We start from the raw sequence: 25,984 nt of genomic DNA, 5'->3' as shown, positions 1-25,984 counted from the left end.
CCACCTCCCTCCATCCTCCATCCTCCTCCTTCCGCTTCCAGAAATAGACGACGCCATTTAAACGCCATTATAACGCTATAGGAACGCCGTTAAGATTTGAAACACACATGTGAAGTTGTGAAAACGAAGGAATTGTGCATAGAACTGAAAGCTGGAATATTGGAAAATTTACTAACAAGCCTTTTCAAGCCTACAAATCGTGAGTAACCCTGATATCTGAAATAAAAGAGACAATATATCAATCATAATATAATGTCTAATAAAAGGTTTGGATTAACTTTTAAACTATTATGTTTCTAACAATTGGAAAAGACTTTATATATATATATGACGCTGGAAATATAAAGAAAGAGGATTATAATGAAATAAAATGAAATATGTTATGGAAATGGAGGAATTTATCTATCTTATGAACATTAATTGTAACTGAGAAATGGAATGGAGGAAGAGAGGGGGAATGCAATGTAAAATTAAAATCGTACATATAAATAATTAATAAGAATGTCGAGGAGATCTCCTTGGTAGAGAGCTGAGGAGAGGAAGAGAAGGACAGTAGAAATTGCGGAAATAACTAAATGGAAAATCATTATATGAATAGTTGGACTAATTGACTGTTGGAAGGTTATATGTTATTTAAAACTAATAACATATTAAGCGCTTATGATTTAATTAATGATTGAATCCGACTGAGAATAACACTGCTATATTGTTGGTAATAATAAATTAGTAATAAGGTTATACTTTCTTTCTGAAACAGATATAAGCTCAAATTAGATTGAGTTAAACTCCCTATTGAAACCAGCATTGGGAAAACGGAATCTAATTATCATCAATAAGGAACCTGGTATAACAAACTAAATCTAAAAGAAAAAGCAAAGTGAGAGAAAGCGAAAAGAACCTTAAGATGGGTCCAAAAAAAGAAAAAGAAAAATTAACTCAAGAGAAAAGGCAAGAAAAAACTAAGCCAATAAATGACTTTTACTCCCCTAAAACACATAACCTAGACGCAACACCAATTAATAGGAGGCTAACATTGGAAGGCCGCAGAGATTCGGTTCAGCTGGGGAAAGACTTAACCCAAGTTAATGAAGAGGAAACGCTACCTGACTTAATTAACAACCTCTATAAGAAAATTAAACTAGATATAGAAGAAAATAGCCATCAGATTAAAGAAGATGTTTCTAAAGTATTCGAACTATTGAAAGCACAAGAAGAAATTATTGGCAAAATAAAAGAAGATCAAAAGAATTTACAAATAGAATATAATCAACTAAATATGAAGGTTAGAATTTTGGAAATTAAATTAAAGGACCAGGAAGATAAACACCGAAGGAATAATTTAAGAATTAGAGGAATCCCAGACATTTCACCAACAATACGAAAAGAAAGGAAACAATTCGAAGAACTAACTGCAATATTAAGACAAAGAAATATAGAGTATAAATGGGGATTCCCTACGAGTATTAAAATGAGATATGAAGGCACCTCAGTGAACATTAAGAATAAAGAAGAGGGGAAAGAAAAATTCAAACAATGGGGACACTTGTAACAAATCGAGTATTTAAGTAAATTATATTGGAGGGCGGAGCTAGCCGCGGGACAAGATGGTCGTGTAGTCTCCCTGCTCTCCCAACAAGCCCAACCTAAGCGACTGTTTAAGCGACACCATCTGCCTGACTTCACCCCATCTCTCGGTCCAGTGCCGCAGTATGCCCGGGGGCACCCGAAAATCGGCTAAAAAGTCATCGGTGCCGGTCATTTTCCAGAGGAAACCAGCCTCGTCTGCTCTTCCCGCTCTCTCGCCATCTGCGCATTCGGGCCTACTTGACGACATGGCTGCGGAGGCGGCGTGCTCCAAGCAGGATATTGCAGATATTAAAAACCTGGTTCTGACTGTAAAGCAGGACATTATCGATCAAATACGGAGCGAGCTTAAAGACCTGAGGAGGGACATTTCTGACATTGGTCATCGTACGGATACGCTTGAACGCACGCACACGTCCATGTTGCAGGAGCAACACACAATGAAGTCAGACATTACCTCCCTACAACAAGAGCTTCAACTCTTACACGACGCCCAGGAGGATCTCGAAAACAGATCGAGGCGAGACAATATTCGGATCCGAGGTGTCCCGGAAACTTACCTGAACGTGGATGAGGTGCTGTCCATCCTCTTCAAGCAGCTACTCCCTGCCACACCGCTAGACCAGATCGTCGTTGAGCGTGCTCACAGGGCCCTACGCGCTAAACCCGCTTCTCAAGGTAAACCGAGGGACATTATTGTCAAATTCCGCGACTATCACATCAAAGAGGCGCTCATGAAAGAGGCCCGTTCAACCACTCCGAACCTCGGTAATCTGGAAGTGCAGTTTTTCTCGGACTTATCTCCCAAGACCCTGCTTCGCCGTAGGGAATTCAAGCCTATCACCGACCACCTCAGAGCTCAGGGCGTACCGTACAGATGGCGGTTCCCTTTTGCCCACCAGGCAACGAATCGTGACAGGAGCGTCACTATCAGATCGTTCTCTGCTGCTGCCACGCTGCTTCGTGAGCTGGACTTACCTCCTTTACCTGCCGACCGACGGAGACACCGACTAGTGGAGACCCTTGCTGCTCCGGGAGCTTGGTCAGAGGTACCTGTTTCACGCGCCGCTCGAGGCGCTCCAAGCGTTGTTGCTGAGCCTGCGGACAACATGCCGTGACTTGTCTCGTCGATTCGGTTCCGGACCACTTCCCGTGCCATGGTGTCCTGCGGTCTGACTTTTTGCGGCTCCGGTTGATTTGGCCACCTATCCGGGGTGGACCACACCGCGGACTTCTCGGTGAGCCCTCACCTGCCGCCGTTGATGATCGTGGCCTGGGACAGCTAAGTTTCCTGTCGCACTATCCGCATCGGTTTCTTTTTTGTTGAAGTCTGTTTTGCTTATTATTTCGTTGCGTTTCGCGTCGACAGTGGGTTTACCCCGAGATTGTAGCCTAACACTGTTTCCCTTAACCACCGTAGGGCACTCGTTCCCTGGTTGTGCTGCCCATTATTAGCTGGGGTAGACTGTGGTTCTCCCTTATCACTTGGGCTGTTGGGGGACCGTTGACTTCCCGTGACTGGTTAATTCCCCCTGTCGACCTGTGGGGTCGTTCTATTGCCTGACGGTTACTGTTCCCGACAATGTGTTGGAGATCAGTGACATTCGTTGTCAGGTGGTAGCCTCAATATACAAATGTTGTTTATTTTGTGCCTCTTGTTTCTCTATTCTTTATTCTCTATTCTGGCTTTTTCTTTCTCTGCTATACCCTTTTCCTTTTCTTATGTTTTCTATTGGGAGATGATGCTCACACCTCCTGAGGTCGTGCTATTTGATTATTTGGCCCTTTCACCGGTGGCGTCCCTATATCTTCCTGATGCCTAGACAGATCAAGATTATCTCGCATAATGTCAGAGGTCTCAACACACACAGGAGGTTGGCGTTCCGATACTACCAGCACCATCACTGTGATATAGTTATGCTGCAGGAAACGCATCTCCGTAAATCCTTTATTCCGTCATATTGGCATAGCTCCTTCGGGTCACATTACCACGCTACACACCCAAGGCAAAAAAAGAATGGAGTTAGTATCTTCTTGCGCAGTTCTCTGGAATTTCAGCTCACCGAGACTCTCTCGGATAAGTGGGGCCGTTTTCTCTTATTGATCGGGACCCTCCATAATCACCCCACGGCGCTTTTGAATGTTTACGCACCCTCCACGAGTGATGCTGCATTTTACAACCGTCTATCTGACATCCTATTGCCCTATCGCTCCCACCGAATAATAGTGGGGGGCGATTTCAACTCCATATGGGACCCATTCCTGGATAGAAAGGGGACTCGTACCACGCAGACATCATCCCCTAACACAAAACATCTTAGAGACTTTGCTCGGACTTCGGCACTGGTTGATATTTGGAGACTGTTACACCCTCACACGCTGGACTTTTCCTTTTTCTCCAGTCCCCACAATTCATACTCTCGTATAGATTTTGTTTTCCTGAGTCAGAATGTGGTCACCACTGGCATATCGTCCTCGATACATCCCATTACGTGGTCTGACCACGGCGCGGTGGAATGTTCGATTGTACTTACCGACACGGTTTCTTCTCGTGGCTCGTGGAGGTTGGATGAGTTTTTGTTGTCCGATCCATCGGTGGTGGAGGAGATTCAAAGAGACCTCCGGGAATATTTTCGTTTTAATGAATCGCCTGAGGTGGACCCTACTCTGGTTTGGTCGGCCCATAAAGCTTTCATCCGCGGTTCCTTTCTCAAGATAGCGGCGCGCCGTAGACGTTTGAGACAACTCGAGATGAAGTCGCTCACAGACAAACTGTCCCTCCTGGAAGCACAACATAAACGAACCCTGAGTGACTCGACGTTGCGAGACATCATCCAGACACGAGGTGAACTGAATCTGTTACATAGTAGAGCTACGCTTCATTCCCTCAACCTCACTAAACAGAACTTTTTTGAGCATGCTAACAAACCGAGCAAGATGTTGGCGCGCCGCTTGCGGTCCCAGAGGAAATCCCAGAACATATCCAAAATTGTTGACAGACATCAGAAATCTTGGGTGAATCCAGTTGACATTGCGGAACAATTTGCAGCCTACTACAAGTCCTTATATGACGGCAACAAGGCTCCCATCAATGCGATTGATAACTCTCATATTGCTAACTTTCTTGATTCGATTCCGCTCCCACGTCTGGCCACGGATCATGTCTCTCTTCTAAGCAGCACTATCACGGAAGATGAGCTCAAACGCGCACTTTCTTCCACCAAAGCCTCTAAAGCTCCGGGTCCCGACGGTCTGCCAGGCATGTACTATAAGAAGTTTTCGGGGGAACTGAACCCCAGGCTGCTCACCCTTTTTAATGGCTTTCTGGACGGTCGGCCGATCCCACAGGAGATGCTCACTGCTAGGATCATAGTAATTCATAAGGAAGGGAAGGACCCAGCTAACTGTGGGAGTTATCGCCCCATCTCCCTTATCAACGCAGACACGAAACTGTTTGCGAAAATATTGGCGACGAGACTGAGCTCTATTATCTCGACCTTAATCCATCCAGACCAGGTCGGCTTTATTCCCCAAAGGGAGGCTCCAGATAACATCAGGAGAACACTGGATTTGATCGAGGTGGCGCTTTCGACTAACCAACCGACGATGCTCCTTGCGTTGGACGCCGAAAAGGCGTTCGATCGCATTGACTGGCATTATATGTGGGAGGTGCTGCAGTCGTTTGGATTTGGGGGTCGCTTTCTTAGGGGGATCCAGGCATTGTACAACTCTCCAATGGCAACGATTGCCCTCATGGGATGCGAGTCGCTACCGTTTCAGGTTCTTAATGGCACTAGACAGGGCTGTCCACTCTCGCCCCTTTTGTTTGCCATCTGCCTCGAGCCCCTGGCTATTGCAATACGGTCTAACCCTGATGTGCACGGGGTGGAGTTACATGGCCAGCAATACAAATTGAGCCTGTTCGCGGACGATATCCTCCTCACAGTGTCTGATCCGCTCGTTTCGCTACCTAATTTGTATTCTACATTACGCAAGTTCTCGGCGATCTCAGGCTACAAGATCAATGATGCTAAATGTGAGGCCTTAAATATCAACCTGGGGGACCACGTCTTACACTCCATCACTGCTAACTTCAAGTTCACGTGGAGATCCACGTCGCTCACATACTTAGGGATCAAGCTCACCAGTTCCCCTACGACGATATACCAAGCAAATTACCCGCCTTTATTGACCTCGTTGCGCACGGAGATTTCACAGTGGTCCGCATACCCAATCTCCTGGCTTGGGAAGATCTGTGCCATCAAAATGACCGTCTTGCCTAAGCTGCTCTATTTATTTCGCACCTTACCTATCCCCATCCGCAAATCTGAGTTGGACTCCTTCCAATCCTTCGTCTTTCGGTTCATATGGAACTCTAAAAGGGCCAGGATTAATCGCCGTACATTGTTTATGCCCAAGCGTAAGGGGGGACTTAGTGTACCCAATTTTTACCTTTATTATCTAGCGGCCAGGGTTTCACAACTGGAATCCTGGTCCCTCCCGGAAGGCACTCTCCCTTGGGTAGACATTGAACGGAGTTTTGTTCCGCATCGTCAACTTCAGCACATTCTGTGGATGGATGTCTCGGATCTCCCTACCGTTTCCTCGTTATCAGCGATGCGGTCTTCTCTCACTGTCTGGGGGAAGTGTCGTTCTACCCTGCGCCTCTCGGATGCAACATCCCCTTTGACTCCCTTATTTTACAATCCAGCTTTCCCGGCAGGATTGGATCCGCGGCCCTTCCAGTGGTGGACAGGCAGGGGCATAGTGAGATTGGGCCAACTGGTTCATCAGCAGAAGGTCAAGTCGTTTGCGATGCTGCGCGAATCGCTGCAGATCCCGTCCTCCGAGATGTTTCGCTATCTCCAGATTAGACATTTCCTGCTTACGTGTCTGTCCAAACGTCGCCTGGTAGCAGCTACTAAGTTTGAGAAACGCTTCCTCGAGGGCAAACGTTTACGTCAAGCTGTTTCTACACACTACGAACACTTTCTCACGGCAACGCACTGTGATCCACCTTCATACAGACACCGTTGGCACTTAGCCCTGAACAAGGACTACTCACCTGAAACATGGGACGCGGCGGCCTCCACTATCCATAAACTTACGGCTTGTACACTAATCAAGGAGAGACTTTTCAAGGTTATAGCGTATTGGTATCTTTCTCCGCTGCGCCTGTCCCATATCTTCCAGTCCGCTAACAACACCTGCTTTCGGGGATGTGGTGTCCCAGGTACATACTTACATGCGTGGTGGGAGTGTGCATCGATTTCTTCACTGTGGCTGACCTCTTTCCACCAGCTCTCTCGAGCCCTAGACCTTACGCTTACCGGTACACCGGAGGTCGCCTTGTTGGTGATGGACGCCGCGGAACCGGGACTATCGATCCACAACCACAACCTTATCCATCGCATCTGCGCCACAGTGAAGCTTGCAATAGCGCGGAAATGGAAGGGGCCTCCACCGACTGCAGCTGACGTACAATCCGCTATATGGGATCTCATTGTTATGGAGCAACTTACGGCCAAATTGAGGAACGAGGTGCCCAAATTTAACGCTGTGTGGGGCCCGTGGCTCGCTGTACATACGGATATTACTACTCAGTCGTCCTTACTCCACCTCTAACTGACCAAGTATCCTGCTGGAGTTGTCATCCCCTTCTCTCTGTCTCTCCTACCTCTCTTTTCTTGTCTCCCACCTTTGGGTTCTCCTTCCCCTTTTCCTGTGATTTCCTCTTTTTCTTTTCTCACTTTTTTCTTTTTTTTCTCTTCTTTTTCTTTTCCTTTATATTATACAAAATGGAAAACCTCTGTTTGGCTTGATACTATGTATTCCAAGTTTGGGCTATTGTACACATGGGTGCTTTGTTATTGTGTGACATTCATGATCCAGTAACATTGTAAAGGAATGCTATGCTCTCGTTCACATTTTTATGACCGTTACTGTGACGCTTCTTTGTTGTATGGTTTTATGCCTTTATTTGTACTGCCCTTTTAACAGAGGCTAATAAAAACTGATTTAAATAAAAAAAATTATATTGAGGATTTTTTTTTTTTTTTTTTATTTTTTTTTTTTCTCCCCTTTCCATGTTGGAGAGTAGTATCATTTTTTTTTTCTTCACTTGAACACGTACACGATCTAGAGGTATATATGCTTATCAATTTTATAAATTTATTTTGATTTTTACACGTCTTAATAGAACGACAATCATACTCACTTCTATTCTTAGTAGTAGTATCATTTTTTTTTTCTTCACTTGAACACGTACACGATCTAGAGGTATATATGCTTATCAATTTTATAAATTTATTTTGATTTTTACACGTCTTAATAGAACGACAATCATACTCACTTCTATTCTTAAATTTAATTATTCTTCTCTTTTTTCTATTTCTTCTTTCCTTCTTTTTTTTTTTTTTCTCTCAGGAATATATACACAATGAAATATTGCACTTTGCTTATTTTTTTACTATAGAAGGTTTATTAACCTGAATATTTAAATATATACACAACTCAAAGAGGATATATTTACTATTTAATTTCACTAAATTAAATTTACATTTAAACACTTTATATACATTCACTTCTTATTTTTCTTTTTTTTTTTTTTTTTTTTTTTTTCTCTCAGGAATATATACACAATGAAATATTGCACTTTGCTTATTTTTTTACTATAGAAGGTTTATTAACCTGAATATTTAAATATATACACAACTCAAAGAGGATATATTTACTATTTAATTTCACTAAATTAAATTTACATTTAAACACTTTATATACATTCACTTCTTATTTTTCTTATTTTTCTTTTTTTTTTTTTTTTTTATTCTTCTTCTTTTCTTACGCTTTCTTCATATTCTCTTCTCTCTTTCTTCACGAATACATACATAATGAAATATGACACTTTTGTTCACCTTTTAAATAGAAGGTTTATCTATCCTAATATTTAATTATATACACAATTTAAAGAGGATATACTTAATATCTAATTTCACTAAATTAAATTCACATTTAAATATTTCCAAAGGGAATGAATAAATGTATTTACCCCCTAAATATTTTTTTTTTTTTTTTTTTCTGAAAGTAATTATCCAAGGTATAGATTGAATATGAATTTAAGGATCTATTTATTATGAGTAAAGGTGATATGGAAGTTAATCAGCTAAAGAAAATATAATATTTCCATACTATGTATGTAATGTTTGTATATGCTGTCCTTTCTTTTCTTTCTTCTTTTTGTCTCTCCTTCCGCTCCACCCCCTTATTCATGAGGGGGGGAGCGGATGCAGAGACAAGAACAGGAACTCATTCGATAATTTTTTGAATCTATGGTATTTCGCCTCCGCGCCGGTAAACTCCTGTATTAAGAACAGGATGGATTTTGAGAAAGTGATTCTTAGAATCAAAATATGTGTGTTTATATGTAGTATGGATGTTTTAACTAAAATTAGCAAAAGAAAAGTAAATAATAGCAAGGTATCTCAAAGTATTTATGAGGGAGAAATAAAATGGTTGCTTCTTTAAAATTAATCTCTATTAATGTGCAAGGGTTAAATTCCCCACAGAAAAGGAGTCTTTTGTATAATATGTTAAGTGAAGAAAAGGTAACTATAGCGTTTATCCAAGAAACCCATTGGATAGAAAACCCACAAAGGCTTTGGAGATCTAGATCCTTTCCGGAAATATATTATTCTAACTTAGAAGGGAAAGTTAAAAAAAGAGGGACTGCAATCATGATTTCTAATAATGTTAAATTTGAATTTATATACCATGAAGATGATAAGCTGGGCAGATCACAAATTTTAATCTGTAAGATTAACGATATACTATATACATTGGTAAACATTTATGCCCCCAATAAAAATCCATCTAGATTTGTAGCAAAAGTCTATAATAGAGTACAACAAATAAAAAAAGGGATATTATACATGGGTGGAGATTTCAATTGTGTTATCGATCCAAAAAAAGATAAAAAAATATCTACAGCGGTTACAATAGACCCGCATATAAAATTAGAAGCAGAGAAATTAAACACCTTTATAGAAAATAATTTGCTATATGATATTTGGAGAGTACTACACCCAGACGAATTAGATTTTACCTTTTTTTCGCATTCGCATACGACTTATTCTAGAATTGATTTCATCTTAACGGAATTAGATAACTTGAGATTAATAATAAATTCAAATATAGGTCAAATTACTTGGACAGACCATGCTCCAATATTTGTTAAATTTAAAGACAACCAACAATATAGAACAAATCGTAGATGGCGGTTAGACGATTCATTATTTAATAATCCCGAAACTTTAGATGAGTTAACAAAACAAGCTGACTTATTTATGGAACAAAATAATAACGGAGAGGTGAATAACTTGATATTGTGGAACGCATTTAAATGCTTTATGAGAGGATGTTTAATAAAAATCTCCTACAATATTCGAAAGAAATTGGGTCAGAGTTTAGCTGATTTATATATTGACTTAGCAAAAAAGGAAAGGCTAAATAAGGAAAATCCTAATATAATAAATACATTAGAATTTACTAAAATCAGATCTAAAATTAATGTGAGATTACAAGAGAGAGTGGATAGGGGACTCTTAAGAATGAAACAAAGATGGTACTATAGCAATAATCGTGTAGGCAAATATTTAACCAATAAATTAAAATATGAACGGAAAAAAAGTGTGATAAAAAAAATAATAATAGGAAATAAAACCTTCTTAAATCCTTCTCAAATAACTAAATGTTTTGAAGATTACTATAATTCATTATATAATTTAGAAGGCTCCGTAAAATCTCAAACGGATATCCGAAATTACTTGCATTCTCTTAAATTACCGAAATTGAAAATAGAATACTTAGAAATGCTAAATGCTCCGATAAAAGAAGATGAGATTAAAAGAGTGATTGAAAGATTGGATAAGAAAAAAGCTCCAGGTCCCGATGGATATACAGCGCCATTTTATTTAGCATTTAAACATATTATTATACCACTATTATTTAAATCCTTTGAAGAAATAGCAGATGGTTCAAAAATTCCCTCTGAGATGCTATTGGCTTCCATTACTCCGATACCGAAACCTAATAAGGACCCAAGTAAGGTCCCGAATTACAGACCTATATCATTAATAAATATCGATATTAAAATATATTCAAAGATACTTGCAGAAAGATTAAAAATTTATCTACCAGAAATAATACATTCGAATCAGGCAGGTTTAATTATTGGTAGAGGTTTATCAGATAACACCCGTAAAATGATAAATTTGATGGATATAACCAGTAAAAGTTCAACATATACAGCGTTTTTGGCTCTAGATGCCGAAAAGGCTTTCGATCGCGTGGACTGGAAATTTTTATCTGAAACTCTGGAGGCCTTTGGCATATCCGGGAAATTTAAAAATAATATTTTAGCATTATACCAAAATCCAACTGCTCAAATTGTAGGCCCAATGATAACATCAAAATCTTTTAGAATTAATAATGGAACGCGACAAGGATGCCCATTGGCACCTCTATTATACGCTTTGTCTATTGAACCACTAGCGCAATCAATAAGAAATTCAAAAGAAATAATGGGGATCAATATTGGGCAAAATGAATATAAGATAACACTCTTTGCTGACGATATTATATTAACTCTTTTGAACCCTGATAAATCAATGAGATACGTTCTGAAATTAATAGAAGAATATGGGAATTTTTCCAACTATAAATTAAATGTTAATAAAACTCAGATCATTTGTGCCAATCAGACTAAAGAGCAAGCTAAACTAATGAGATCACTCATAAATGTTAATTGGAGCATGGATTCACTGGAGTATCTAGGTATAAAAATTAAATATAATCTTAAAGAAATGGTTAGAGATAACTATAATTAATGAAGAAAATGGAAGAAAAATTAAATAAATGGAAGAGCCTGGAAATTTCCTGGTTAGGAAGAATAAACGCTTTTAATGCATATTATTTACCTAAAATAATTTTTCTGTTAAGAGCGATACCTCTGAGAGTCCCCTATCTTACTCTCTCTAAAATCCAAAAAATAATTTTAAGGTATATTTGGCAAAATAAGCCACCTAGAATATCCTTTAATAACCTAGTTAGACATACTCAAAGAGGAGGCCTCTCGGTTCCTGATATCAAAGATATTCACGAAACGTGTATGATAACACATTTATTACTTTTAGATAGACCGGAAAGTGATAAAACTCCATGGTTCATTATTGAGAAAGATACTACAAATCTTCTACATCTATCAGATTTTATTTGGATGACCCATGATACAAATAAATATATTAAAAGTGATAATTTAATAATTAAAGACTTAATGATAACAGTTAATAAATTTAAAAAAATTATGAATATAAATAATAGGCTCCTCTCCACAACTCCAATAGAAGTTCTGACTAATTATATAAGCAATTTAGATCTAGCCAAATGGAGCTATACAAATATAAAACTTATATCGGATTTATACAATACAGAATCTCTCATACCTTGGCCATTGTTAAAAGAGAAAGGAGATTTACCTAACTCTGAAATATTCAGCTATATTAGAATAAAACACTATCTTCAAACGGTAGAAGTAACATCTTCCCCAGGATATGAAGAATTCCTTAATAAACACTTTAAAACTAGACTGATTCACCGAGTAGGTACATTAAAGAGAAGTATGGGAACAGACGATTCTTTACTTAATAAAGAGAAATGGGAAAAAGATATAGGAATTATGCTCCCTAAAGAGGAATGGTTACAAGCTTACATAGAAATTAAAAAATATTCACATTGTCTTGGGATGCATGAACTCTTTTACAAAATTATTCATAGATGGTATAGAACGCCTGTTCAAATTTCTAAATATGATAATAACTTCTCAGGGTTGTGTTGGAGATGTGGAAAGGAAGATGGGACAATTTATCACATGTGGTGGAAATGCGAAGAAGTGAGATCAATCGTATTAACCCTCTTTAAAGTAATTGAAGAATTAGTAGGTGATAGAATTGAACCATCTCCCCAAATATTCATTTTTCATATGGGACTTAAGAATTTCCATAAAATACAGAGAAATCTGATAGTCCAATTAATTTTGGCTTGTAAACTCGTTATAGCGAGAAACTGGAAAATGAAAGGTAAAATATCTTGGAACGAGATACATGCCCAAATTCAATTTCAACATAAAATGGAAAAAGGCTACTATGAGAACGTAGCTAAAAGTAATATATATATTGATATTTGGAAACCATGGGTTACCCGCACACATGTAGAGCTTGAAACTGTAAATCAATTATAAGCAGCCACATAAAATTCGAGAAACCTTTATGCTATTAAATATTTACTTTTAATTTTACTTTCTATAGCGAGAGAAACAAAGTAACCAGGAAAATGAGTAATAGAATAATTATATAACATAATTTAAATAACCTACCAAAGAATCTATGAAAGAAGTTAAATTATAAATATATCCTATTTGGTTAAATATTTTAATGCTATATATATGATTTATTTATGAACTTATTTATGAACGGATATATATGTCTATAATCTGCTGGCGGAATCTCTCGTTTTAAATTTGCTGATTTGTTATTTATGTATGGTACTTATGTATGTATGTCATTTGATATATTTATAATAAAAAAAAAAAAAAAAAAAAAAAAAAAAAGAGTTTAGAAAAATAACATTACGAACTAGTTTTTATTGAGTTGGAAGTGAAAAATTACACTTTTTTCCCATTTTTGGTTGTATTTTGCAAACCTAATGAGACATACACATATAAAAATGGTATATTTGGAATCTGCTTGGTGTGCTGAAAAAAACAATATATGGTTTGTATAGTTTATTCCCAAGAAATTTACTTGAAACACGTTTAAACGTGAGATGCACCAAAATGCCGAAAACTAGTTTAGCACCAGGGTGTGAAATGGCTTAGCAGCCAAGGGGTTAAATGCCCATGGGGTGTCTACTTTTAAAAAATTTATGATTTGATGGGGTAAATTGAATTGGCCGGGTTCAACAATGTCCCAATTAACACGGGGGGAAGGATGGCCACACATCTAATTTCCAATTAGAAAAATGCACACGTACCAAATGTGGCCTTTTAGTTCCCCCAAAAAATGACAAACCCATGCATGTGGGGTATCACTGTACTCAGGAGATGTTGCTGAACACATATTGGGGTGTCGTGTGACAGCGGCATATACCAGGAGCTGTAAATTCATACATAACATAGGTGTGTGGGGGAAAAATACACACAAAAGAATACTACTGCAGACTTTGAAAAAATTCTGGTGGTAAAATGTGTGCAAAGAGTTAAAATACAAGCATTTAAAATACCCTGGGGTGTCTAGTTTTCAAAAATATATGGTTTTGTTGGGCACACTGAAATGGCCCGGCTCAAAGATGTACCAAATAGGGCATGGGCAGTGGATCCCCAAATGCCAAAGTTCAACATTGAAAAATGCGCATGCCCCAAATGTGGCCCTTTTGCCCCCAAACAACCAGGCAAAATCATTCATGTGAGGTATCGCTGTACTCAGGAGATGTTGCTGAACACATATTGGGGTGTTTTGTGATAGTGACATATACGAGAACCTTTTAATTCATACCTGAAGTAAAATGTGCGTGACAAAACAAATGCAAAAAAATGACTACCACAAAGTTTGACAAAGACTGGTGGTAGATATGGTGCATGGAAAGAGTTAAAATACTAGCATTTGAAATACCCTGGGGTGTCTAGTTTTCAAAAATATATGGCTTTATTGGGCACACTGAAATGGCCCGGCTCAAAGATGTACCAAATAGGGCATGGGCAGTGGATCCCCAAATGCCAAAGTTCAACATTGAAAAATGCGCATGCCCCAAATGTGGCCCTTTTGCCCCCAAACAGCCAGGCAAAATCATTCATGTGAGGTATCGCTGTACTCAGGAGATGTTGCTAAACACATATTGGGGTGTTTTATGATAGTGACATATACCAGAACATGTGTATTCATACCTGAAGTAAAATGTGTGTGAAAAAACAAATGCAAAAAAATTACTACTATAAAGTTTGCAAAAGGCTGATGGTAGAATTAGTGCTTGGAAAGGGTTAAAATGCATTTGGAATACCCTGGGCTGTCTAGTTTTCAAAAATATATGACTTGATGGGGTAAATTGCATTGGCTGGCTTCAAATATACCCGAAATGGCACATGGGGGGAAGAATTACCAGATTTGGAAAAAATGGCTTTGAAATAGCAAAACGCTACCTGTACATATTGCCCCATAATGTGTAGAAAAAAGCAAAAAAAACCATAAAAACATTAGGTATTTCTAAACTCAGGACAAATAGTAGAATCTATTTAGCAGGTTTTTTCATTACCTTTTACAGATGAGTAAAAGATTTTTCAACTAAAAGTTAGAAACAGTCATTTTTTTCTAAATTTTTCACCATATTTTATACTTTTTTTAATAGTAAATAACATGATACAATCAAAACAATGTCATCTAAAGAAAGCCCTTCTTGTCCTGAAAAAAACAATATCTAATGTGTGTGGGTTCAGTAAACGGGAAAGAAGAAAATTACAGCTAAACACGAGTAGCGCAGAAATGTTAAAACGGCCATTGTCACGAAGGGTACAAAAAGTAAAATCAGCCTTTGTCACGAAGGGGTTAAAAGCTATGATTGAGAAAAATATTGTTATTGTTTTTATTTGCCATCCTGCCCCAGAGTTATGCACATCTGCCCCCAGGCTTGCCACTCTACCTCCCTGCTTTTACCCCCCATATATGCCACTCTGCCTCCCTGATATGCCTTTTACTCCCTATATGCCACCCTGCCTCCAAAAATGCCAGAGTGGCATCTAGGGAGTTACGAGGCATATAATGGGACAGAGTGGCATATAAGGGGGTATAAGGCATTTCTGGAGGCAGAGTGGCATATATAGGGTTAACAGGGATTTTTGGAGGGATTGGTGCCATACAGGGGGTTAAATGGCACTTCTCATGGTGCACTCTGCCTCAAGAAAAGCCTTATGGCACCCATAGAAACCCCCCCCCCCACTTACCAGTGCGATTGTCTGCGTTCATCGACCAGGCGTTCGCCGGCTGGCAGAGAGGAGAATTCCCTGCAGCGCTGTGGGGAATTCTCCTCTCTGGCAGCCGGGAAAGGTATGCGCGATGCGCATAGACAACCTCCACTGCTGCCGGCACTTTCGCCGGTGCGCGGTGGTAGACGCCCGGTGTAAGTGGCGGCAGCAGCTGAAGTTACCAGACAGGAGGATCCAGGTCCCCTGCAGCGCTGCTGGGGATCTGGATCTTAGTCTCACAGTCAGACCTCATTTGAGGTCTGATTAGAAGATGACCGTGATTATAAGATGAGGGGTGTTTTTCAGAGCATTTGCTCTAAAAAAAAACCTTGTCTTAAAATCAAGCAAATATGGTATATCAATTGGTGTTGCTGTTGATCCAAAAGACGGCAAAAATCCAGTATGGATAGCCCTGGCTCAACTGAAAGGCAGGGCTGCATGTGGTCGTGGGGATAGGGGTTAAATAAAGGTGAGGCAGGTAAGGCAGGTTAGGGTCAAAAGTTCAGTGTAAAAAAGAACAAAAGTTGCACTGCCCAGGGTTTTTTTGCCCGCCTTGTGCTCGCGTGTGTCTCGCGCTGCCCAAAAGGCAGGAATTTGTGCTATAAATAGCACCGTTTTGGAGGTGCTGCGCATACCTGAGGCAAATTGCAAAGCTGTCTGCATTGACCTCGTCCGAGCGTCTGGTGATCAGCAGCATAGCAGGAGAGCCGAAGGTAGAAGATGGAAGAGCTTCTTTGCAGGCAAAAAAGTTTATTATGACGAGATTTGTATTAAATTATCGTGGCTTTTATTGTGGTTAAGGTTACCCTTTTTATATATAAAAAATATAAATATTAATGAATTGAAAGGGTGAACCAGTGGTTAATGGACCTTCTGGTTTTAGGGTGGTTGGCCTGGGTTTGGACCAAGAGTGTAATGTGGTTACAATGTGTTTATATATATGTCATTAAGTATTTGTTGCAGCTCATGTAGCTCTTTCCAATTTTGCAACAAACTAGGAAAAAAGAAATCTTTCTTGACCCCAGAATGACAGTCAGATCTCTCTTGGATCAAGAAGCTATTTTCCCATCATTTAAAAATTATATACCTGAATATTATGTTTTTGCAAGTCTTAATTCAGTTGCTGTTGAAACGTCTGTACAGACTCTGATAATGCTATCATATTCACTCTGAGGCGTTGCTTTTCTAAACTAAACAGTTTAAACTAAAGTACTCCATTCCATTTATTCATTTGGTAGCCTGCCTCGGCACTTTTTCCACTGCTATCATATCCTTTTTTAGAATAGGTGCCCAAAATTGCTCATCATATTCAAGGAGTGGTCTTATAATTGATTTATAAAGAGGTTTATATAGAGATTTATATTTTGAATCCACTTTTCAGACATGACAATACCTTACTTATCACTTAGCAACTGCTGACTGGCATTGCACATTGTTGATTCACATGCAAACTCAGCATTGAAAGTATAGATCAAATAAACAGAATCAGACATACAAATCCTGTTTTTGCATGTATACATAAATAATGTATGGAAACATAGCATAGCAAATATAGATCAACACAAACCCGGCTTTGCAGCTATAGATCAAGTGGAATTCAAATTAAAACAGCATTAAAGGTATAGATATAAACCCTACAGTACAGCATATATCACAGGTTGCACACGCCAAAGGCCAGCCCTGTGGTCCACATTGCCAACAAAGAACCTGACCAGCACCCAGATTACACACATAGGACTTGGCATCATTGTCCCTACACAGCCCAGCCTGAGTTAACTTTGACCCCACTTTCAACAGCCCAGCAGAAGACATCTTTGTCCAAAAAACAGCCCAGTGGTGGTTAAAAAAGAGGGACCTCGTTTGGTAACACTGGTTTTATTACCAATATTTAGGACCTGGGTTGGCCCAACCGAGCCTATGGAACTCTGGCCTGGCAACCGTGCGGACCATTCTAGGGAAAGTTTCCGAGACTGTTGCTCAGGGTTCAGACGGCGGATCACGGCGCTTTTTGGACCATAACATCCTCGGACCCTGATGTCTAAATTGGTACCCTGGGATTGACGCCCAGGGTACCCTAGGATTGATGCCACTCCCTCCGAATCATCCTGAAATAGTGGCTGTTTGTTGGGTGGGGATTGCTGGCCGTAGATCTTTATTGTGGTGCCGGACTGTCTGTCTGTGGACCTCCATCACCACCTACCCCGGCGATCTGCCCCTCACACTGAAGGGCATCACCGGGTCCACCTGATCTGCCCGGTGACGTCTCGCGCATTTAACAACTGACAATTGTCAGTTAAAGAGGTATGGGGGCATGTTGCTTAGATGCCTGTATCTCAGGCATCTAAGCAGATACATACCCCCAACATATACCGTTGGAAAGGTAATCGCCTCACCTTTCCAACGGTATATAGATTGTAAAAAAATAATACAAAATATTAAGTTAAAAAAAATAAAAATATAAAAAAAATGATTTGGGGGTCTCTAAAGGCAGATAAAAAAGATCAAAATTGCCTAGATTAAATTATTTAAACATAAAGTAGTTTAACTTAAAAAAAAAAAAAAAAAAAGTTTAAGTATTCTAGCTAAATGATCATTGTGGTAGCCAATGTTACCACAGCGATCATATAGCTATAAAAAGTCACATTCCCTTTTTAAAAATGGCCAATACTAATTTTTAATCCTATGATCCCTTTGATCATGGGGTTAAATTTAGCCAACGGTAGAGGGAGGCAATTTTTGAAATTCTGATGAATTGCAAATATTATTAAAATCAGCCATTTAGCCTGTGCGGTACGTGAGTAACCATATCATCCCTGGAGCGCCTTGCATTTTTACTGCAAAACTTATTTTTTCTCCCTTTACCATCATTTCTTTGGGATTGTAAGGGGAAATAATGATGTGTGCTACTGTGAGTAAATGTATGGAAAGAATGGCGTGTGCTTCTGTGAGTGAATGGAGATATGAAAGGCGTGTGAATGATCAGTAATTAGGGTAAAAGCCTTGACGTGGCATTACTGCTCACGTAGGAAGTTAAATTATGGCACAAAAAGTACACATTTGCAAAAACGACATCCCTTGGCGCATCAAATGAGGGTCTGCATGTGTTTCTAGTACAAACCTGTAGTGCGCAAGACACAAATGAACATGTCGCTATGGATAGAAAAAACATATTTTCAAGCCAAAGCGACATATTCCATCATTATTTGTGCACTCAACTTTTGTCCTAGAAATACATGTAGCCCCTCATTTGAAGCTCCAAGGGGTGTAGTTTCTTAAAATGGATGAATTGTCTGAATGAGGGAGAGCATGAGTTAATGTGTGGATGAATTGTCTGAATGAGGGAGAGCATGAGTTAATATGTGGATGAGTTGTCTAAATGAGGGAGAGCATGAGTTAATATGTGGATGAATTGTCTGAATGAGGGAGAGTATGAGTTAATGTGTTTGTGTGTATCATAGATGTATAATTGTGGAACGGCAAAGATGGCACTAGCAGGATGTTTGAGCCTTGGGGACCAAGATGGCACAGGCAGGGTGTGTATGGGACAAAGATGGCAAATCTTATGTGTGTTATCTGGGTGCTGGCCAGGTTCTGTGTGGGCAGTGTGGACGCCAGGGCTGGCTTTGGGGTGTGCAACCTGTGATCTATCCCTGTAATTTAGGGGGTTTTAAATATACCTTTAATGCCGTGTTTTTATGTGAATTCCAATTGATCTGTACCTGCAAAGCTTGGTTTGTGTGTTCTTCTGTAGATCCATATCTGCTATGCTATGTTTCCATACATTATTTATGTATACCTGCAAATACAGGGTTTGTATTAGACTTGTGCATTCGTCTTCGGGCGAACATGGAAACGAACACGAAGAGTGCGTTTTCGTGTTCGTTCCGAAGACACGCCGAAGAGAAGACGGCGGCGGTAAAACGTAGGCGAAGACGAAGACACACCCCACGAAGATCTTCGTGATTGTCTTCGTCTTCGTCTACCATTCCCCCCCTTCTATCTTACCTTGTCTTGTCTTTACGGCTTCGCGGCATCGCGGCAGTTCCCGGAAGTGGAAATCCGCAGGTTCGCCGTCACGGGTTACAGGGCAGTGCGAATGAGCCTATTGGTCGCCTACAGGGACCTCCTCTGGCATCAACCAATTGGTTGATGCCAGAGGAAGACCCTGCAGGTGACCAATAGGCTCACTCGCACGGTCTTTGTAACCCCTGACAGCGAACCTATGGATTTCCGCTCCCGTTAACCCCTTCGATGCTGCGTTATCTAACACAGCATCGAAGGGGTTAACGGGAGCGGAAATCCATAGGTTAAAGGGCCGTGCAAGCGACCAATAGGCTCACTTGCACGGCCCCTTAACCCTTTAAAAAAAAGTTAACCCCTAACTAATTGAACAATAAAAATATAAAAAAAATGATTTGGGGGTCTCTAAAGGCAGATAAAAAAGATCAAAATTGCCTAGATTAAATTATTTAAACATAAAGTAGTTTAGTATTCTAGCTAAATGATCACTGTGGTAGCCAATGTTACCACAGCGATCATATAGCTATAAAAAGCCTATTGGTTGATGCCAGAGGAGGTCCCTGTAGGCGACCAATAGGCTCATTCGCACTGCCCTGTAACCCGTGACGGCGAACCTGCGGATTTCCACTTCCGGGAACTGCCGCGATGCCGCGAAGCCGTGAAGACAAGACAAGGTAAGATAGAAGGGGGGGAATGGTAGACGAAGACGAAGACAATCACGAAGATCTTCGTGGGGTGTGTCTTCGTCTTCGCCTACGTTTTACCGCCGCCGTCTTCTCTTCGGCGTGTCTTCGGAACGAACACGAAAACGCACTCTTCGTGTTCGTTTCCATGTTCGCCCGAAGACGAATGCACAAGTCTAATACAAACCCTGTATTTGCAGGTATACATAAATAATGTATGGAAACATAGCATAGTCTCCCTGTTCGATCAGTTAATAAATGATAGAACAGGGAGACCAGCGGGATCTGCCGAACAATTACGGCACCAGGAGTATAACAGTCTGTACGAGCGACCCTATTGGTCGCCAGCAGGGGGCTCGTCTGCCATCAACCAATGGCAGACGAGCCCCCTGCTGACGACCAATAGAGTTGCTCATACGGACATTTAAACTCCTGACGCCAGAGCGGCTTTAACCCCGTTTTAACCCCTTAACCTGGGGAAAACGAAGAAAACCCGAGCACGAAGAATGTCCGCGAATATTCGCCCGAAGAGAAGACAGGACCAGGCGAATATTCGCGGAATACGAAGTTTTTTTTTTGCCTTAGACGAGCACGAAGAGCCCCCTGGTGCCCAAGTCTAGTTTGTATGTCTTGTTCAGTTGATTAATACCTGCAATGCTGTTTCCATGTATTGATTTGATCTATACCTGCAATGCTACATTTCATATATTATTATTGTATACCTGCAAATACAGGATTTGTATTCTGTTTATTTGATATATACCTTCAGTGCTGAGATCACAAGTGAATTTCAATTGATCTATACATGCAAAGCTGGGTTTGTGTGTTAATTTGTTGATCTATACCTGCTATCGGCAGCAGGGTCTAATATTTATATATACCGTATTGGTCCGAATATAGGCCGCACTTTTTTCCCCCACTTTAAGTCTTTAAAGTGGGGGTGCGGCCTATATTCGGGGTCTAGCGCCCGACAGGCAGGCAGCGGGGTCAGGATACAGATCCCCCGCAGCGGTGCAGGGGACCTGCATCCTACTGTCTGATACGCTCAGACAGCCTCCCCTGCCAGCACTTCCCACGGGGGGAGTGCCGGCACGGGAGGTTGTCTAAGCGCATCGCGTGGACGTTCACTGGCAGCGGCGATGCACCGCTGCCGGTGAACGTCCGCATGATGCATTTTACACCCCCCCCCGACTTACCAGAGCAGACTCCTGGGTGTCTTGCAGGGCCGGCGGAAGACATCTACGCAATACGCGTATACAACTTCCGGTGCCGGCACTTCCACTGAGTGCTGGCACCGGGAGTTGTATACACGATGTGCATAGATGTCCCCCTCCGGCCCCGCAAGACACCCGGGAGTCTGCTCTGGTAAATCGGGGGGGGGGGGGCAGAGTGGCAGCATATCTCGGGGGGGGGACAGAGTGGCAGCATAGGTTGGGGGGAGGACAGAGTGGCAGCATATCTCGGGGGGGGAGGGACAGAGTGGCAGCATATCTTGGGGGACGACGACAGAGTGGCAGCATATCTCGGGGGGGAGAGGACAGAGTGGCAGCATCTTTTTTTGGTGCTTTTTTAAAGAAAAAAACTTTTTCTTTAAAAAAGCACCAAACTTTTAGGGTGCGGCCTATATACGGGGGCGGCCTATATCCGAGCCAATACGGTATATTTATATATATATATCGGCAGCAGGGACTAATATTAGGCCCTAAAATCAATTAGTGGAAAAGTTAAGGTATTGTGTTGTTTAAAGGATTTCAAGCATTAGTCGTACTAAATTGTGGCTTCAGGCTTCCCATGTTGAATGATCAAGTATTGTATTGTCCAATAACAAAAGTATCATTCCATAGCACATTACTTTTGGCAATATATATATATCTATATGTGTGTGTGCGTGTGTGCGTGTTTTTTCAGTGGTATGATTTAATGGTGGAAATTATTAATGCCCCCTCAGTTTGACTGTGGTATCTTGTGTGCCCCCCCTATATATTGTTTCTAGAGTCACCACTGCTGGTAGTTGGTGGGATTAAACTCCCAATCCTATTTTGTTTTGTGTAGAAATATTATCTGTGATGTCCTCAGTAAAGAGAGTTCTTTTTTTTACTAAATCTTGGTGCTTGGTTACAGAGGATTAACCCTTGAGTAACTGAGCATTCATGGCAAATAGGATTTCTACTGCGCCGCTACTCAGTTTGAGTACAGGTCTCTGTCACACACCCATAATGAAAGTAATGACTTGCTATTGCACCCATAGTGCACCCAATTTGCACTCACATAAATTTCTACTGCACTCATAATGACACAAAATGGCTTGTCATTGCTCCAATTTTACATGCACATATTTCCACAGTAGCCATAATAAAAAAAAAAACCATAAATTGCCATTGCATCCACTTTGTCCTCACTTTGCACCCGTAGAAATTTCCAATGTACCTATAATAAAAAAAAATGTTTGGCTATTGCACCCACTTTGCACCCAAATAAATTCTCACTGAACAAATAATAAAAAAAAGATTCGCCATCGCACCCATTTTGCACCCACACAAATTTCCACTGCACGCATAATGAAAATAAATATCTGCCATTGCACTCACTTTTCACCCAGTTTGCATCCCCTTTGTACCCCCTTTGCACCTACATAAATTTCCACTGCACCCATAATGAAAAGAAATGCACCTGCACCCTTGTTGCTTCTAAAGGACTTGTTTTATTCATTTGATATTATAAATATGGGCAGGAATATTTTACTGTTAAACACGTTATACAAACACACATATTCTCTGGCTCCTGCTGCTGCTGCTGCTTTATGCTAATTTGTTCAGCGTTACTTTGTTACATGTGAATAGCTGAGCAGATGAGTTTTACAGCAGCTCGGAGGTTATGACAGTTTAAACGATTTAAAGAAAACCTCCCAAGCCCAACTGCAGTTGTCCTTAAATTTAACTGCTCCTGCATGTTTATTACAAACGGTAATTCCGAAAACGAAAATGTACGACGAATTACATTGAATAAGAAGGAACCCCCCCAACGCAAACACGAACTTTCTCCCAGCGCACAAGTCTAGTAATCATTTTTCTATGCGATGCTTGTGTGAATTCCCTAACTGTCACAGCCTCTACCTGGGAGACAGTTCCACTCATCCACTTGATAAATATCATTTAATAACAGAATATATTTTTTAAAAATATCATTTTATTGTTTTTCTTGCTAGACCTTTATGTTACTTTATAGTGTAAAATATGCATCCATTAGAAGAGAAGCTGCAGGTATATTTCTGATGGTAGCTCTTCCTCCCAAACATTGTGAAAATAAAGTATCCTCACTAACCACCACCTATATGTACATACATAAGCATTAGCTGTTTTTTTTATTTTTTGCAGCCTTGATATTAACAAATCTGTCACTTTACCTCCCCTGTACATATTACATCAAAATATAAATGTTACACAGAACCTTTACTTCTGTTGTGTTATAGCTTCACCTTCTGTGATGTCACTTATCTGCTTAAATACAGGCACCTGGCCACAATTCCATATCTTGCGAGTGAATAGAGACTGGTCAAGTATTTCTATTTGCAATCTGTGAAAATGGGGATTTTATTCTTCATTTATGCTCTTATTTTACTCTGTTGCCTCATGCAATGCTTTATTAAACCTAAAAATAAAGTAATGAAAAAAAAATATAAAAAATGGCTCTATGAACAACAAAACAAGGGAAAACCCACCCAGACTCCTTCAGCCAGGTAAGAGACGAGGTGACAGGCTTGACATATTTAGAGGAGAGAACATTAAATCCTGGAATGTAAAGCTTTTGGAATAACCATTGGAATACTGAGGGTGATTTACCTGCCGTTACAGTATGATAGCATATCATTAGCACTGGGAAGGGAATTAGAATATGAGTAATGTGTTGATATAACGTTATATAACGGCTGTACATAAAGGACAATTACAGAAAACACAAGAATATACAAATATATATATATATATATATATATATATATATATATATATATATATATATATATATATATATATATACTGTATATACTTTGGGCCTTATTAGAATTGCCATATAAAATGTGTGATTTTTATTTTACATAATATTGAAAAATATTATTTTCCAACCATATGCCCAGTTGCCCCCCGTGTCATTTGTGGGTTAAATCTTGTATGCTGTGTATGTGCAATGCATGGGTTCTCTCTCTAATGTCAAATTACCCTAATTTATAGTACAGATTTTAAAGAAGATGTTTTTGAAATAGTTAAATAGCACAACACATTTACTTGAATTTTACAATTGTTTATTTTCATACTTATATTTTATGGAACCCACCTCATGGACGTACCCATAAAGGTATATCTCTCTAAAACCAGGTGTGGAGCATAAAATATTTAACCTGATCTACACATTTGATGTCAGGGCTCTGGCATCATATGCTCACTAATATCATTGGGGTATTATTGTGGTACTCTTATTGACGTTTTTCATTAAGATGGAGCGATTTTACACTCATGCTCTCAGGTAAAAAATAACCTAGAACACAGTTGTGATAGATCAAGTGAATTGGGTATCTAACTGTTAGAATTTCAAATCTTTCTCTATTACTTGCAGATGCCATTGCTACTTGCCCTTAAAGCCGCAATTACCACCTCGGCGGCAGAGAAAGGGACTAAGATGCTCACCCCAATAAAGGAGTCTCAGACTGTTTCAAAGTAGGTGCTTATATGAAACATATCTTTTTGATTTTTTCTTTCTTGCATGAGATTATTAAGTGTTTGGATTGAGATTATTATGATCCAGTAATTGTACATTTAACTGACCACTCTATAAATATATAAAACAGCTTTTCTTATATCTACAAAACAATTTTAAAAGGCACCCTATACGCAGCAAATGTCATAGAGTCTTGTGTGATTGGCCCTTTACTTATTCATTATTATTATTAATTAAAATAGTAGTATCACTTTGTAACTTGACTTAAATTGAATTATTTCATAGTATCACAGCCTGATATCAACTCTGCTTTCACATACTGGGCCTTTCAGACACCCGTTACAGCGATTACAAATTACAAAATCCAAAACATTAAGATGTCATTAAAACCTGTTATTAAAACATATTGTACATACACAAATTCTTACACTTAATATTTACTAACCACTAAGCATTTTTGACAGATTACCAGATCTTGCCGTGGAACAGACAGAATCATTGGCTTCCTAAGAACTTCCCACAGAAGAAGCTGTCGAACAGATTTGTCTTATGTCATCATTGCCTGTGGGAGATGAATGCAGAAGTGGCCCAGTTAGAAGAGACAAACGTGGAGCACAGCACAAAACCTAAATTGTACCCCCTACCATGCAATAGTTCTGTAGTTTATAAGAATATGTGATAACCTAGTCATTGATAATAAAATCATAAAAATATTAAACGTTTTGAGACTGCGTGTTGTCTATTGGAAATTGACGTGTGTTCCATGTACAGTTGTGTAAAATAGAAAGTTTACACTCTTTGAATTGTATTGTTTTACATATCAGGACATAACAATGATCATCTGTTCTTTAGCAGGTATAAAAATGAGGTAAATGCAACCTCAGATGAACAACAAAGAAGGCTTTGCGATCTGATGGAGAAC

The 25,984-nt window shown here is 39.8% G+C and overlaps 1 long non-coding RNA gene across 1 annotated transcript; it reads left to right on the top strand.

Annotated features, from left to right (window-relative positions):
• Positions 1–24,983: 24,983 nt before the first annotated feature.
• LOC128469120 (uncharacterized) lies at positions 24,984–25,780 on the top strand. Its single transcript, XR_008345918.1, has 2 exons — positions 24,984–25,061; positions 25,527–25,780. It is a non-coding gene; the product is annotated as an uncharacterized LOC128469120 (long non-coding RNA).
• The last annotated feature ends 204 nt before the right edge of the window (positions 25,781–25,984 follow it).

The sequence above is a fragment of the Spea bombifrons genome, chromosome 11, assembly GCF_027358695.1.
Source record: "Spea bombifrons isolate aSpeBom1 chromosome 11, aSpeBom1.2.pri, whole genome shotgun sequence".
NCBI classification, from domain to species: domain Eukaryota; kingdom Metazoa; phylum Chordata; class Amphibia; order Anura; family Pelobatidae; genus Spea; species Spea bombifrons.
This window is presented reverse-complemented; position numbering and strand designations above follow the sequence as displayed.